Source organism: Leiobunum rupestre, chromosome 1 (assembly GCF_980474605.1).
Source record: "Leiobunum rupestre chromosome 1, qqLeiRupe1.1.hap1, whole genome shotgun sequence".
Taxonomy (NCBI): Eukaryota; Metazoa; Arthropoda; class Arachnida; order Opiliones; family Sclerosomatidae; genus Leiobunum; species Leiobunum rupestre.
The window spans coordinates 64,718,136-64,733,746 of NC_143384.1; the positions used below are offsets into that span (position 1 = coordinate 64,718,136).

At 33.6% G+C, this 15,611-nt stretch overlaps 1 protein-coding gene across 2 annotated transcripts in view; it reads right to left on the reverse strand.

Moving 5' to 3' along the window:
• The window catches only part of LOC149964941 (uncharacterized), a 49,885-nt gene that overhangs the window by 8,679 nt on the left and 25,595 nt on the right, over positions 1-15,611 (reverse strand). The window lies entirely within an intron of this gene.

A 15,611-nucleotide genomic window follows, 5' to 3' on the forward strand; every position in this document is an offset into this window, starting at 1 on the left:
TCGAATTCTAAATATTTAAGCGAATCATTATTGAAAATGCAATCGGAATTAAAGGTAACTCCTCTTCCGTACCTCGTGACCAATCATTTCTGGGCATTTGTCACGCCCTATTTCCGGAAATTAGAGTGGAAAAATAGAAAATTTAGAACGATTCTGTGGCCTTTAACGTTTTCTGTGTTAGAAAAGTTGCGAAGATATTTTCTCCAGAATGGAAAAACTTTATCGATTCTTAAAGTGTAAGCTCAGAAAGAAAATAAAGTAGAAAAAGGAAGCGAGTAGCAAAGGTGGGGGAAAACGTAGATAAACTTCCGTTTCCTGGAACCCGAATGAAAATAAATTTCCGGAGTGCTGTTGCCGAAGAAAAAAACACTTATATACGCTAGCAATCATGGTGTTAGGCCTATTTGGCACGTACGCCAAAAAAAGAGAATTACAACTTTTGTCTTTTCAACTTTCAACATTTCCGGAACTTATTTCCTTCCAAATTACAAAACAAAAGATCTTTTACGATTCAAGTCATTCCGTTTATCCAATTATTCAAAATTATAAATTTAAATAACAATGATTTAGCGAGAATCCAGAGCCCTTAGGTGTTAGCCAAATGCTCGCAATTTTGCAAATTAGATATCGCCACAGAATGGTGCCTTCGGTATTAGCCTAGCTAATAAGATAAATTCAACTCATCCAAACAAAGTTTATTGTAATAAAAACATAAATTCATGGATTTTAAACTTACTCATGTAAACGGTTTTCGAACAATGCAAATATTTATCGCTTAATATAAATAAATTACACATTTACTTGAAATATGACATTTGAATTTGATTTTTACTTTCACGTGAATTAGGTTTTTACCGTCATGTGAATTTGGTCTTTACTCTCACGTGAATTAGGTTTTTACCGTCATGTGAATTTGGTCTTTACTCTCACGTGAATTAGGTTTTTACCGTCATGTGAATTTGGTCTTTACTCTCACGTGAATTAGGTTTTTACCGTCATGTGAATTTGGTCTTAACTCTCACGTGAATAAGGTTTTTACCGTCATGTGAATTTGGTCTTTACTCTCACGGGAATTAGGTTTTTACCGTCATGTGAATTTGGTCTTTACTCTCACGTGAATTAGGTTTTTACCGTCATGTGAATTTGGTCTTTACTCTCACGTGAATTAGGTTTTTACCGTCATGTGAATTTGGTCTTAACTCTCACGTGAATAAGGTTTTTACCGTCATGTGAATTTGGTCTTTACTCTCACGTGAATTAGGTTTTTACCGTCATGTGAATTTGGTCTTTACTCTCACGTGAATTAGGTTTTTACCGTCATGTGAATTTGGTCTTTACTCTCACGTGAATTAGGTTTTTACCGTCATGTGAATTTGGTCTTTACTCTCACGTGAATTAGGTTTTTACCGTCATGTGAATTTGGTCTTTACTCTCACGTGAATTAGGTTTTTACCGTCATGTGAATTTGTTCTTTACTCTCACGTGAATTAGGTTTTTACCGTCATGTGAATTTGGTCTTTACTCTCACGTGAATTAGGTTTTTACCGTCATGTGAATTTGGTCTTTACTCTCACGTGAATTAGGTTTTACCGTCATGTGAATTACGTTTTTGCTGTGAGTTATGTTTTTAGTGTCCGATGAATTAGGGTTTTAATGACATATCAATTAGGTTTTTAATGCAATATGAATTATGTTTTGAATGCATTATAATTATGTTTTTAATGCAATATAAATTAGGTTTTAATGTCATATGAAATAGGTTTTCAATGTCATATGGAAAAGGTTTTCAATGCCATATGAATTATATTTTTAATGCAATATTAATTAGGTTTTTAATGTTACTGGAATTGTGTTAATTAAAGAAAAGTAAACCGTATTTACATATTGGATAGATAACAAGCTGGAAGCGTAAAAAATCTTTGTTCACGGTTTCTCTTTTATTTGAATATTTTACATTTCATACCCAAAGCACCATTCTAGGCCTACGTCATCTAGCGACTTGTATTGCCTTTTATAAAGGTGGCCAGGTTAATTGCGTATGAGGGTGGTGTCAAGCCCTTCATGCCACGTGAACCAACAGCTCCCTACACGTACTATAATAGTTAACATCTACAAGTTCTTAAAGCTCTTATTTAAGTCGCGTTCTCACGGTGACCAGATCGATTTCCTTGCCATATTTGTGTTGGCCTAGACCAGTCGAAATCAGAAAATGCTTTAAAAGTTCACATTGAAAAATGCATGGATACGCGGTGCCCACAGAAATATAGTAGTTGTGGCCAGGTGATGAAAATTATGACAATGATCAAGTATTGGCGATCACTAAACATTCCATGCAATCAGAACTAAATGAACCGAAGTTATCAGAATGCTGTACACCCCATGTTTTTTTTTTTATTAAAGGAAGGAAGATACAAGGGCTGAGTGGGTCTGAGAAGACCGCGAGCCCGGCGAAGATTTTGAGGCGTGAGCGGGACGGGGGGGACAAATGCGGTCCGCCTGTCCACCGGATTAATCAGGGCGAGATATGTGTAACGGCCACGCCAACGGGGGGAAACGTATGGACAGGGGTGGGGACACCCGTGGCGGATGTATTCCGACGACGCGTTGGGGGATTGGTGGTCGTCCTCACACGGCCATCCACAAACTCTGCCTCCCAGACGCTTGGGATTACAGGAGTACGCCACTACTCCCGGCATACTCCCTATGTTGGAGGCGTTTTCCTTATGAAGTTACATTTTTACCTCGAATTTGAAATTTTGCGCCCTCCTAGGCCGAAAAAAAGTTTTTATTTTTATATAACCATTTTTTATACATAGTAATAGCTAAACCCACAATAGAGCGTTCTATAAAATCGGTGTGGGGTGCTTTCCCCCTTTTGAGTTTGGAGGCGGTGAAGGTTTGGCCGGTTTTAAGTGTGAGAGAAAAATATTTATCTGGCAAACCCGTAAGAAATTGAGAGCAGTCGATTTTTAGGAGTAGCGTAGTTGCTAGCCTAGGAATTATAAAAATACTACTTACTAGTGCATAAGTATAGTTAAAAATTAAATAAAATTAACGTATTTAAGTGCACTATAAAAGCTTTAATTTTAAAAACCAAAATTAAAATTAACTCTACCAGTTTCGGCGTTGCGTCTTAAGCTGCCATCATCAACTATGCTAGCCTAGGCTTCACTAATTTCCGGCTTTCCGAGCCGTTTTTCTTATTTTAAATGATTTTCGTAATAAATGTATGATGGCAAATGAAAAGATTCTTAACCCCAAACATACATCAACACCTAGGGTCCCTCCTACAACTCATAAAAGGTACGTCTCTAAAATATTCATATAAAGACAGGACACTAGCCGAATTCACTAAACCAAAGAATAACAAACGTTGTTAGTCCTGCTGAACTAGCTCTATAGTCTGTATGAAAAGTTTGGCCGGTTTTGGGCCGATTTTATAGAACGCTCTATTCCCAAGTGCAATTTCTCGCTTCAAAAGACGGGGATGGAAATTAGCTTTTATTTGACTAGATTGGCTCATCATTTTCATAAGGAAAACGCCCTCCGATTCTAAGCGCTATTTAGATAACTTCGGTTCATTTACTTCTGGAGCAATCATGTTATCTCCTGTTTAAATTTGAGGTTAAACAGTTAAGAAACGTAGTAGCTAATTTTTCACTATCTGTAAAAGAGATTTCTTGCTTAGAGTATTTCTATTTCTTTGTATAAGGCGAAATTAAATTTTAAAACCAAAACCCCAATTGGTCCATAAATGTCACGGTCGTTGAAAGCGTTAATTATGAATATTATAGTTGTCTTGGTTTGTTTTGAATATAAATTCTGCATTGCTCAAATTCATGAACTGCATGATCTCGAAGTTTCGAAACCGTATCAGAAAAAGGGTATGTGGGAAATTTATGTAGGTCAAAAGGATCTTCCGCAAAGCACGAAAACATAGGCCATAGCTGCAGCAATATGTTCTCTGTTAACACGAATACATTCTTGGTATTTAGTTCCAAATGTTACTTGCCATAGCTGCAGCAATATGTTCTCTGTTAACACGAATACATTCTTGGTATTTACTTCCAAATGTTACTTGCCATAGCTGCAGCAATATGATCTCAGTTAACACGAATAGATTCTTGGTATTTACTTACAAATGTTACTTGCCATAGCTGCAGCAATATGTTATCTGTTAACACGAATACATTCTTGGTATTTAGTTCCAAATGTTACTTGCCATAGCTGCAGCAATATGTTCTCTGTTAACACGAATACATTCGTGGTAGTTACTTCCAAATGTTACTTGCCATAGCTGCAGCAATATGTTCTCTGTTAACACGAATACATTCGTAGTATTTACTTCCAAATGTTACTTGCCATAGCTGCAGCAATATGTTCTCTGTTAACACGAATACATTCGTGGTATTTACTTCCAAATGTTACTTGCCATAGCTGCAGCAATATGATCTCTGTTAACACGAATACATTCTTGGTATCTACCAAATACATTATAGGAATCTATCAACTATGTGGTAAATATTCAGAGTTATGACGTCATGAAGTTCACTACCTATTACTTTCGTTTCTTACCGCGACGTCTTGTTTATTGATTTTATTAATGAGCTCGGGTTTCTGGTACACCTTTTAAAATTTTTAGGCTCCACTGCAAAAGCCATTAAATTGATTGTAATCTCGTAAAACATTTAACGCTTTGGAACTAGGAGCGTTCAGCTTTCCTATTGATTTTTCCGCCCCTTCTTCGAACATAATTGAAAATAAAATTAAGGCATTGTCACTTTGTGTAACAATTTTTTTATCGACCATAAATAACGAACAATGACGCATCAAAATATAGACAATAGATTTATATAAATAAAATAGCCCAAATTTTTCTTGGAATTATAACTAACATGCATTTAAAAATTTGTTGCTGAAATATATCTTATTATATATATATTGAATTGAATATTTGTTTATTTCCTGCAAAATAACATGATTTACATCACTTTTTAGAATTTTACAGGATTAAATTACAATTGTTCATATAATGTTTTAATTTTCGGGCATAACCTACGTCAATTGTAAAAAAGAAAGCAGCAATACGTATTTGTCTTCAAAAGTAGAAAAAAACAACTAAAAATGTCTAGGTTTAAATAATGGGTATTATAAGTGTTTTGAATTCTTTCAATTGGATTTAAAATATTTGTACAATCAGTGTAGAAGGTGTTACAGTGCCTAGTTACAAGTTGAGGTACTCTGAATTTCAAACATTTCACTAAGCTTATACAATCGACATCGTTGTGAATTAATTTGTAGAGAAAATTTAGTTCAACATACTTTAAACGATTTTCAATTGTCAATAGGTTAAATTTTTTATTACGTTTTCATATTTATGCACCTCATTTTTAAGAAAATATTTTGAATACAGATAGGCGAATTTTCGTTGCGTTCTTTCGGCTTGTTTTATATTATACAAACTACCTCCTCCCCATATGAGAGAACAGTTCTCTATTTTTGAACGAATTAAGCTATTATACAACATTGCATACATTTTACTTGTACATTGCGATTTTAAATTCTCAATCTGTGCAACAAAATATAGTTTCGAGTCTAATAAAAATCCTAAATCTTTAATTTTTTACATGTGCTCAATTTCTGTTTCATTTATTTTATAGTTATAATCAATCTTTTTGGTTTTTCTTGTGAATGACACTTTGTAAGTCTTAGAATTATTTAGTGGAATACGATTATTTGTACTCCATATATTTACATTTTCTAAATCAATATTTAACGTTTCACAGTCGTGTCGCGTTCTAATTGATCTAGAGTAGCGGTTCCCAATTTCTTTTTGCTATGGAACCCTAAATTATGCAACTAATACTGGCGGAACCCCAACTCATTTTTTTTACTTATCTTAGAAGACTGTTGCCACGACCAAAGATGACCGCGCTGCGAATTCTTTACAACCTTTTTGAAAGACGGGGACTATTGTAGATGTTTTCCATTGCGTCGGGAATTTACCATTCCTGAGGGAAAGGTTGAATATGTGCTCAAGAATTGGTTCGAAGATATCAGAGCATCCCTTGACTATAGAAGCAGGTAGATTATCGTAGCCCGTGGATTTCTTTGGTTTAAGTTTTTTTACAGCTGGTTTTCCATCGTCCTCTGTTATTTCTAATGAAAAAAATGATTCACTGTGGTCATTTATGAATTCGAATGTATCCGTGTTATTTTCATTATCGGTAGTACTCGCCTGACTAGAGAAATAAATTTTAAATTTTTCAGCTAGAGCTATGGATTCTGTTATTAGACTACCATTATTTTCTAGTATTATGTTTCTATGACGGTTTTTTAATCTTCTGTTGGCGTAACTCCAAATTTTACTAGGGTTATTTTTAAGGTCTTCTACAGTCTTCTCAATACTGACTTTTCGGTCTTTGATCAGCGCTTGTTTAGATTGTTTTCTACATTCTTTATATTTTTCCCAGTCGCTCGGATTTTTTGTCCTCTTAAATTTCCGATGATAGTAGCTTTTTCTTCTTAGATATATTTTTAATACGCAGGAAAACAAATCCGGATATTTGAAAGTTCTATATGAATTTTGTTTCACTTTAGGAATGTAGGTATTTAATGCATCGTTGACTTTAGAATTTAGGCAGCAAACCGCTTCGTCGATATCAGAAATAATTTTTAGACTGGACCAATCTGTTGACCTAAGACATTTATATAAGTTTAGGTAGTCCCCTTTCTTGTAATTAAAACGAGGACTGTTCTCTTCGTAATAGAGTTTATTAGTGGAGGATGATATTTGTCAATTTTTAATGGGTCTGATTCGTTTTGTTTCATTGATATATAGCAATTATTGGCTAGTACTAGGTCGAGTATATTTCCATGACTGTTTGTTAGGTTGTTCAATTGCATTAGATTTAGCGTATCAATAAATTCCAACATATGAATTGCTTTGGGCTTCACTCCTGGATGACAATTGTCCGTTCCTTTTATTTTCCAATTAACCCCGGGTAGGTTGAAGTCTCCCACAATGAGAATATCATGATTATAATTTTCCAGAAGGGGAATCATATTCATAAGGTAGTTAATGTAGTCTTCTTTTGGTCGTGTTGGGGCAAAGTAATGATTTCCTATCAAACATTTTTCAGTTTTCGAGACTGCGATTTCTATCCAAACTAATTCGTCGAGGTCCGTTCTTCTCAGTGCATTTAGGTATCAGATCGAAGTTACCACCATTTGGCCGATCTGCACGTTCGGCATAATAATTCGTTGGTATAAAGTCAATATTAAAATAAGTTGAGTTAAAATTAGTTTGGGTGAAGCAGAAGACGTCCGCTTCAGAGGCCAGAAAAAGGTTAATCGTTAGAGAAACAACTTCTTCCAGTTATTAAATTTGACTGGTTTTAGTATTAAACCACACTAATAAATCCATTTTTATTGCTTTCTTCAAGGTTGTCAGATGGCTCAGTGTTTTTTTTTTCTTCTCTTCATGGACACATTTATCTGTGGTTTGCGAGATGTATAGCCTTCCCTTTAATTCCTTGACTAATATATTTTGAGGCCAAAGATTGGAAGATAACAGTTGATTAAACTCGGCCAGATTAGTTGAAATGTAAAAGGAGGAAAAAGTATCGAACTTTGCTTTAAGTTTGTAAAGATTTAGAGCTTTAAATCTTTGCCGATCAAGTAAAAGAAAAACCGCAGACTTTTTTACGGTAATTTGTTCTCGCCTTTCTGCATGATTATCTGTATTATAAGAATTGCTAATAATTATATTACTCTTGTCAAAATTATTATTTCTGCCGTTATGGCTTTGGTTTCCTTTCGCAGACGTTTTTTTGGCCGACCTCCTAACAACTTTATTCCAAAGAACCGCATCTGTAGTTTGAAGGTTTCGTCAATGTCATTCTGGGATACATCTAAATAGCCTAGATTATTTCGGTTTTGGGCATCTCGTTTCTCAATGGCCCCTGAAAGTTCCACAAAGTTACCATTAATTTGATCACTGATTTTTGATGACATAATTTGAGTTTCACTTGAAATTTGAGTTACGCTCTCTACTTTATTCGTCAAGTTTCGTAAATCTTCTGAAAGACATTCACTACATTTAGTATTCACTTTATATAAATTTTCGATGACACTTTTTAAGTCCGTGTTTTGACGAGATAATACTACAATTTGTTTCTTAAGGTCAGCATTTTGGTTTTTACAAATATATATATATATATATATATATATATATATACATTCCAAATCTCATAAAGTACAGATGCTTTTTATTATATTAAAAACCCAAGAGGAATTTTAAACAGTTACCTGGTTTTAGAAATAAGGCAGCGAAACGCGAACACCTTCATTAAAATTAATTTTATCGAAAAATGAATTTTTGAGTTACCTGGTTTTAGAAATAAGGTAGCGAAACACGAACACCTTAATACCTGGATTTGTAAATAAGGTAGCGTAACGCGAACAACTTAATTTAAATTAATTTTATCGCAAATGCATTTTTTGAGTTACCTTGTTTTAGAAATAAGGTAGCGAAACACGAACACCTTAATTTAAATGAATTTTATCGAAAAAATAATTTTTGAATTACCTGGTTTTAGAAATAGGGAAGAGAAACGCGAACACCTTAATTCCTGGATTTGTAAATAAGGTAGCGTAACGCGAACAATTTAATTTAAATGAATTTTATCGCAAAATGCATTTATTGAGTTACCTGGTTTTAGAAATAAGGTAGCGAAACGCGAACACCTTAATACCTGGATTTGTAAATAAGGTAGCGTAACGCGAACACCTTAATTTAAATGAATTTTATCGAAAAATGCATTTTTCGAGTTACCTGGTTTTGGAAATAAGGTAGCGAAACGCGAATCCTTTAATTTAAATTAATTTTAACACAAAGCGAATCTTTAGAGTTACCTGTTTTTGGAAATAAGGTAGCGAAACGCAAACCCTTTAATTTCAAATAATTTTTGGACAAACCGAATTTTTCAAGTTAACAGGTTTTCGAAATAAGGTAGTGCAACGTAAATGTTTTTTGGAGTTAAATAAATTTTTCACGTTTGGTAGAAGAATGATAACCAGAGCCCCTATTTTCAGTTGGACTAAAAAGAGTGTTGAGTTAATTACCAAAATTTTCAATTTGCCATTAGAACCGGCCCGTCGGGATCAGGGCTGTAGTCCTGTTGTACCACCTTAGAACACGGCTCGTACTGTACGGACTGTGATATACTAGAAATGTCGTACCAACCAAACGTAAGCTCGTTTTTCTCTTGTCATCTCAACCATTTTATCATTTATTTCTTCTCTCTTGTACCTAATGATATTAAGTTGTATATTCTCCTAAAAAGACCTGTCACAGTATGCAAGAGCTTAACGCCGAGAAAGACTTTGACGCATCAATTAGGTATTTGCCACTTTCTTAATCAGCATTTTTTTTATTAATTAGAATATTTACTCTTCGCAAAGTTTATAATTTATAAAAGGATAACAGACAAATACCGAAAGAAATTTTAAAGCACACTTTGTTTTTACAACTTTTAAATGACATCGGAGCAAAACCAAACCGTTGATAAACTTCCAAAATCTTAAGACCTCTAGTGGTGGGTTTTGAAAGCTTACAGCGCAAAGGAATTTCTCAGTGAGAGTATTGGTTTTCCGTAGCGTTAATTTTCTAGGAACTTTAAAAATTATATTAAAAGATTAAATATGTTTAATAAATTCTAATTAATAGTCTTTCGACTTCAAAACATTAAGTAAATACGTGTTTGTCATTTTGGGCTACGTAAACTATCATTTTGGACTGACAATCACGGGAATAATATGACAAATATAAGCCTCGATCATGTAGGCCTAACAATCGGAAACACATGAGAAGTCTTTGGCGCTTTTCAGAGTAGTGGCTGCAGGAGCTTATACTGACAATTTTCCCGTCGTTTTAAGTGACAAATGGTAGCTTACGTAACCTAAAACTAAAATATCTTATTTTCCAAACCTATTAAAGGGTTATTAATTGGAATTTATTAATCATAATTTTCTTAATTTAATTGGAAAACTAACAGCATCGCAGAAAATTCCTCTTTGCTTGAAATTACAAATCTCGCCACTAGAGGTCACAAGTTTGTCAATTAGCCTTTTCAGTTTACAAAGAGCCACGTAGTGGCAAACGCAAGAAGCTCATCAACTGCTGGATTTTCGTCTGCTAAGCAGACGCTTTATTGAAAATCGTCTGCTTAGCAAATGATAATCCAGCAGTTCATGAGCTTCTCGCATTTGCCACTACGTGGCTCTATGTAAACTGAAAAGGCTAATTAGTACTTCGTTATTTCATTCCCTTTTTAGATAAAGCACATTTTTCCTTTCAGATGGTCACTCTCTATTTAATATTATTTAATTTTTGGTGTTTTGTTTTTATAACTTTCAATTGGAAAGCAGTATTTTACGTTTACTATTTTACGAACACCTTTGATTTTTATATTTTAACGAGAAGTACGGAATTCAAAAATTGAAGGCTTGGAAATAATTGCTAACGGAGAACAGGAACGTGCAAATAAATTTGAGTGCCACCTCGCAAACCTCCTTCGCGCTATTTACGTAAGAGCCTAGAATTCAGAAACCGTATGATACTGGCAGATCAAATGAAATAGTTATGTGATATAAAAATTGTTTAATGTTTTTTTTATTATTCGTTTAAACTGTCCTGAAGATTTCCGTCTGCTTTTGTGAATTATCGACTAAGACAATATTGATTTTCGTCTGTTATTGTGAATTATCGACTAAGACAATATTGATTTTCGTCTGTTATTGTGAATTATCGACTAAGACAATATTGATTTTCGTCTGTTATTGTGAATTATCGACTAAGACAATATTGATTTTCGTCTGTTATTGTGAATTATCGACTAAGACACTATTGATTTTCGTCTGTTATTGTGAATTAGCTACTAAGACTGAATATTGTACTGTTTTAATAAGCTTACAAATATTCCACTGTTTGGTTAATGAAAACGTATTTTGGATCAATTAAGCTAGTCGTGCTGCACAGAGAGTACACTAGAAGCCGTCATAACGCTAAGAACTTAACCGTTTCATTTAAATCACCTTTATCTGCGAGTACTACTAAAGTCTCGAATGTTTCGGTTTCCGCCAGAAATTTAGTTTGTAAGATAAAATGATCGCTTTGAAGTTACATAGGATAAGAGTTAGGTTAAATAAAGAATAAATTATTTTAAAAAAGGAACATTGTAATTCGCTAGTTTAATTAATGTCAAGGTATTTTCAAATAATACAATAGGTGTTTCCATAAAATACGGGAGGTCACGTGTGAATATTTTTCCTACGTCACAACCTTAAGTTATTGAAGATAGAGAGCGTGCGCTTTAGTCGATAAAGATTTTGGAATTTGAAGTCGACGTGCGAAACGCGCGTGCCAATAAAGCACTAAAAAGCTTAAAGGGGAACTAGAGATCGGCGTAACAGATAAATTAACTGGCAAAATTTCAATTAATCATAAAAATTGCGGTTAACCGTTTATCCATGGATAGAAACTATTTAATATGGGAAAAAGCCAAAAATAACTGATTATTTGTTGGATAATTTTTGTTTATGGATATTATCCAAATAAACAGTTAATTTTTATCCAAACGCCGACCTCTAAGGGGAACGGCCAAGCTTTTCCAAATATGGCCGTATTTCCGTATCAAAAGATGTTATCTACTCCAAAGTTAGGGGTGATAATAATTTAGAGGTGATAATAATTTAAGGCTGTTACGCTATCTACCACTAGCGTGAAAAGAGTTTAAAGGGGAACGGCCAAGCTTTTGCAAATATGGCCTTATTTCCGTATCAAAAGATTAACAAGACGTTCAATATACTAACACGTACCTTTTTTTGTCTTGAAAAATACCTTTAGGCCCAAAAAGTTGAAACGAAAAATAACGCCAGGTGTTTGGGTTTGAATTTTCGCTGCCATCTTAGGGGTTGCCGCCAGCGCCCCTAACCCCGTATGAGCGATTTGCGAACTATCCTAACTTTTAAAATCGTGCAATTTAGGTTAAGTCTCTTATAACTGGAACGCGCCGCGCGTGCAAAACCTATTTTTTGCGTTTTCAGCAGCGCGCACTTTTACGTTGTTTTTCTGTCTCGCCGACTTCTCACCAGGTGTCGCAGCGGACGCGCGCTTTTCGATTTCCCGAAATTTCTTTATTTTATTAAAAATTAACCACTCAATACTTTTTGAGGCGGTTTCGCCATAAATTTTACTTTTTAATGGGCTATAGGGCTATTTAACTGGTTAAAGCTTAACCGTTCCCCTTAAAGCTCGTGACGCTGGAAAAAACATTTTATATATTTAATTTTTTTATTGATTTATTTTATAGTAACACCTATTAGAGCCAACTTTCATTAGAATTTATTTAATCGCAATAGACGCTAGCATAAACTCTATTAATGTCTTATTCAACTTGTTAAAAAGTTCCACGTGCCCCTTGATATTTTAGTATAAAACGGCTTGAGCGATTTCGCGCGAGCTCCCTAAAATAATAAAAATGCGCGAGACTTTTACGATGAAATATCAAGGAGCACGTGAAACTTTTTAACAAGTTGAACAAGACATTTTTAATTTATGCTAGCGCCTATTGTCCAGGATGGTGCCAACTTTAGGAAACCGATAGATGGCGGTTATGTTTTTGAAACTGGCTAATTTAAAGTTACACAATGATGTCAAATAACTATCGCTTCGGCGATTAAAAGAGATTAGCGACCTTATTTTTAAATGTTATTTAACCAAATACCTAATAGAGTGGAGCAGTCTACAAAAAATCGATCAAATATGGTTGAAATAACATAAGCAAAATTGGGCTGGTACATTTTAGACTTTCATCGAAATTTGGATCCAAAAATGTGTTACATTTTAACGAATTACATATGGCGTAAGAATAAAAATGATTCCAACTCGATAAAAATTATTAAGTTTAAAGAGATTTGACTGTGTCTTAATTCCAGCTGAACCGAAATTTGGACATTGCAGCAAGTCATATGGTAAAGACGAAAACCATTTTTTCTTTAGAAATTTAAGTTAATTATTGGGACGTGCATGAATGCAAAGGGAGGGGCAGGTCACTAGGCCTTAGGGTCTCTTAATAAAAAATATTAATTAATTAAAATGAATTAATACAAATCACAATTTAAACATTTTAGTCACGATTTAATCATTTCTATCACGTTTTAATCATTTCAATCACGATGTAGTCATTTCAGAAACGTTTTAATCATTTTAATCACGATTTAGGCATTTCATTCACCATTTACTCATTTCAATCACAATTTAATCATTTCAATCACGATTTTATCATTTCAGTCAAAATTTAATCATATCAATCACGATTTAATAATTTAAAAATTTATTTGATCATTTCAATCAGGATTTAAAAATTTAAATCATTATTTAATAATTTCAATCAGGATTTAATAATTTCAATCAGTTTTAATCATTTCAATCAGGATTTAGTAATTTCAATAATTATTTGATTAACTCAATCAGGATTTAATTATTATCTATTTAATCTTGATTTAATTTATTTTTATCATTATTTAATCAGTTTAATTTTGTTTCAATCATGATTTAATCAGTTTCATTTTGTTTTAATCCTGATTTAATCAGTTAAATTTTTTTATCATAATTTAATCAGATTAATTTGGTTTTCATCATGATTTAATCTGTTTAATTTGGTTTTCATCATGATTTAATACGTTTAAGTTTGTTATAATCATTTTAATCATAATTTAATCTGATTTATTCTTTTGATGGTGTTCTAATAATCATGATAGTGACCTGCCCGTCGGTGCAAAGCTAGTAATTTGCGAGGGCTTTGGTAGCTGTGTTGCTGCTGATCAACAAACTCCATCTATTGGACTGTTAATGAAACTCTGCGAATGCTTATAAATGACCGTAGAAAGTAATTCGAAAGAGCGTCTGCTATCACGCGCTACGACTAATCACTGCTCGCTTCAGTTAAACCTGGCGGTTTAAATTTCGAGAAGTTCGTTCTCCGGTTAATGATAAATTAGCAGCACTTAAGTAGTCCTAGGTGATATGGATCTCTAGTTTAATGTCTGAATTACGCTTTAAAAACGTGAAAGAGCTACGCGTAAGTGTGATATATGTAGAAAAAAGTATTTTTTTAAATCATACATTAATGATAATTACCACATAGACATAACCTAATTATGTTTCTTTGTTTCATTGTTTTACCGCTGTAGACTCGTCGTAAGCAAATTCCTGGAATTTAGAGATTTTCATGGTTCGTTTCAACGTCGCTTGGGCGCGTGTTTAGTCTCAAAGCACAAGAAAGGCCGTTCTCTTCAACGCGATCCTGACGTCGGAGGGGAACGAGTCCAAAATGCGTTTCATAGAACAATGACTCTCTTTCATACATAATTCTAGCGACAACTTAAAACAGTAGAGAACGAAAAATATCTGCGATGCTTACAACTTATATCTTTAACTTTTTTTTACATCATGCAGAATTGAATGACATTATTATAGGTCGAGAAAATAAACTTAAATAAACATTAATTTAATTTTTGTTTTTCGTTCTACATACTACAACAAGTAATTAGTTTAGTTCTAGTCTGGTACATTTGCAAATGCGTTTTGGTTGTATAAATTTGGATAATTTTCATCACCTGAAAACCAAAACCACGTAGGTTGAATTAATCGGTTTATTTTGTTAAGAATTATTTAAATTTTTAATATAATTTTTGAAACCAGTGATGAATTATTTAATTGTTTAAAAATATTTGAAGGTTCATAAATAATATTAAATTTAAACATCGTCTGCGAAATGGGCATAAAAGTGAAACATGCAACTTCGTAGGTTCGCAAAAAACATCACTAACAAGGAGACATCCCGAAGTGTAACCCACCGATTTTGTTCAAACTTGGGGGATGTATCATGAAAAATCCTAAAGGGAATTTATTCAATGGGCAACCGTTTTGCCATGGCAACGAAAAATGTTTTTGACAACACAAAATATTAAATTTTCCAGTGAAAATAACATGGGATTTTGACCTCAAATTGATCAAAAGTTGATCAATTTTGATGCTTTTTTTGTCAATTTTTATTTATTTTTTCTATTTTTGGCATTTTCGAAATTTTGAAATTTGTTAATTTTTTTCACAGGAATCGGTCAGAATCCCATGTTATTTTCAATAGGAAAATTTAAATTTGTTGTTGTCAAAAACATTTTTCGTTGTCATGGCAAAACGGTTGCCCATTGAATAAATTCCCTTTGGGATTTTTCAAGTTACAAGAAGGTCTACCAATCCCCCGAGTTTGAACAAAATTGGTGGGTTACACTTCGGGATGTCTCCTTGTAAGTATGGCTGAAATATTCAACGTGTTTAACGAGATGTCACAACTGCCTTTTCTTAAAAGACAATTATTTTAGTATTGACTTCAATTTTAAGTTTAAATGGTCTTCCAAACTGGCAATGATTATTAACCTTAAATATGAGTCTGATAGATTCTGCCTCTTCCCAAGATTAACTAATAATAATTAAAATAATCAGCTAGGCTAATACCCGAGGCACCACATTAGGCCTTAGTCATCTA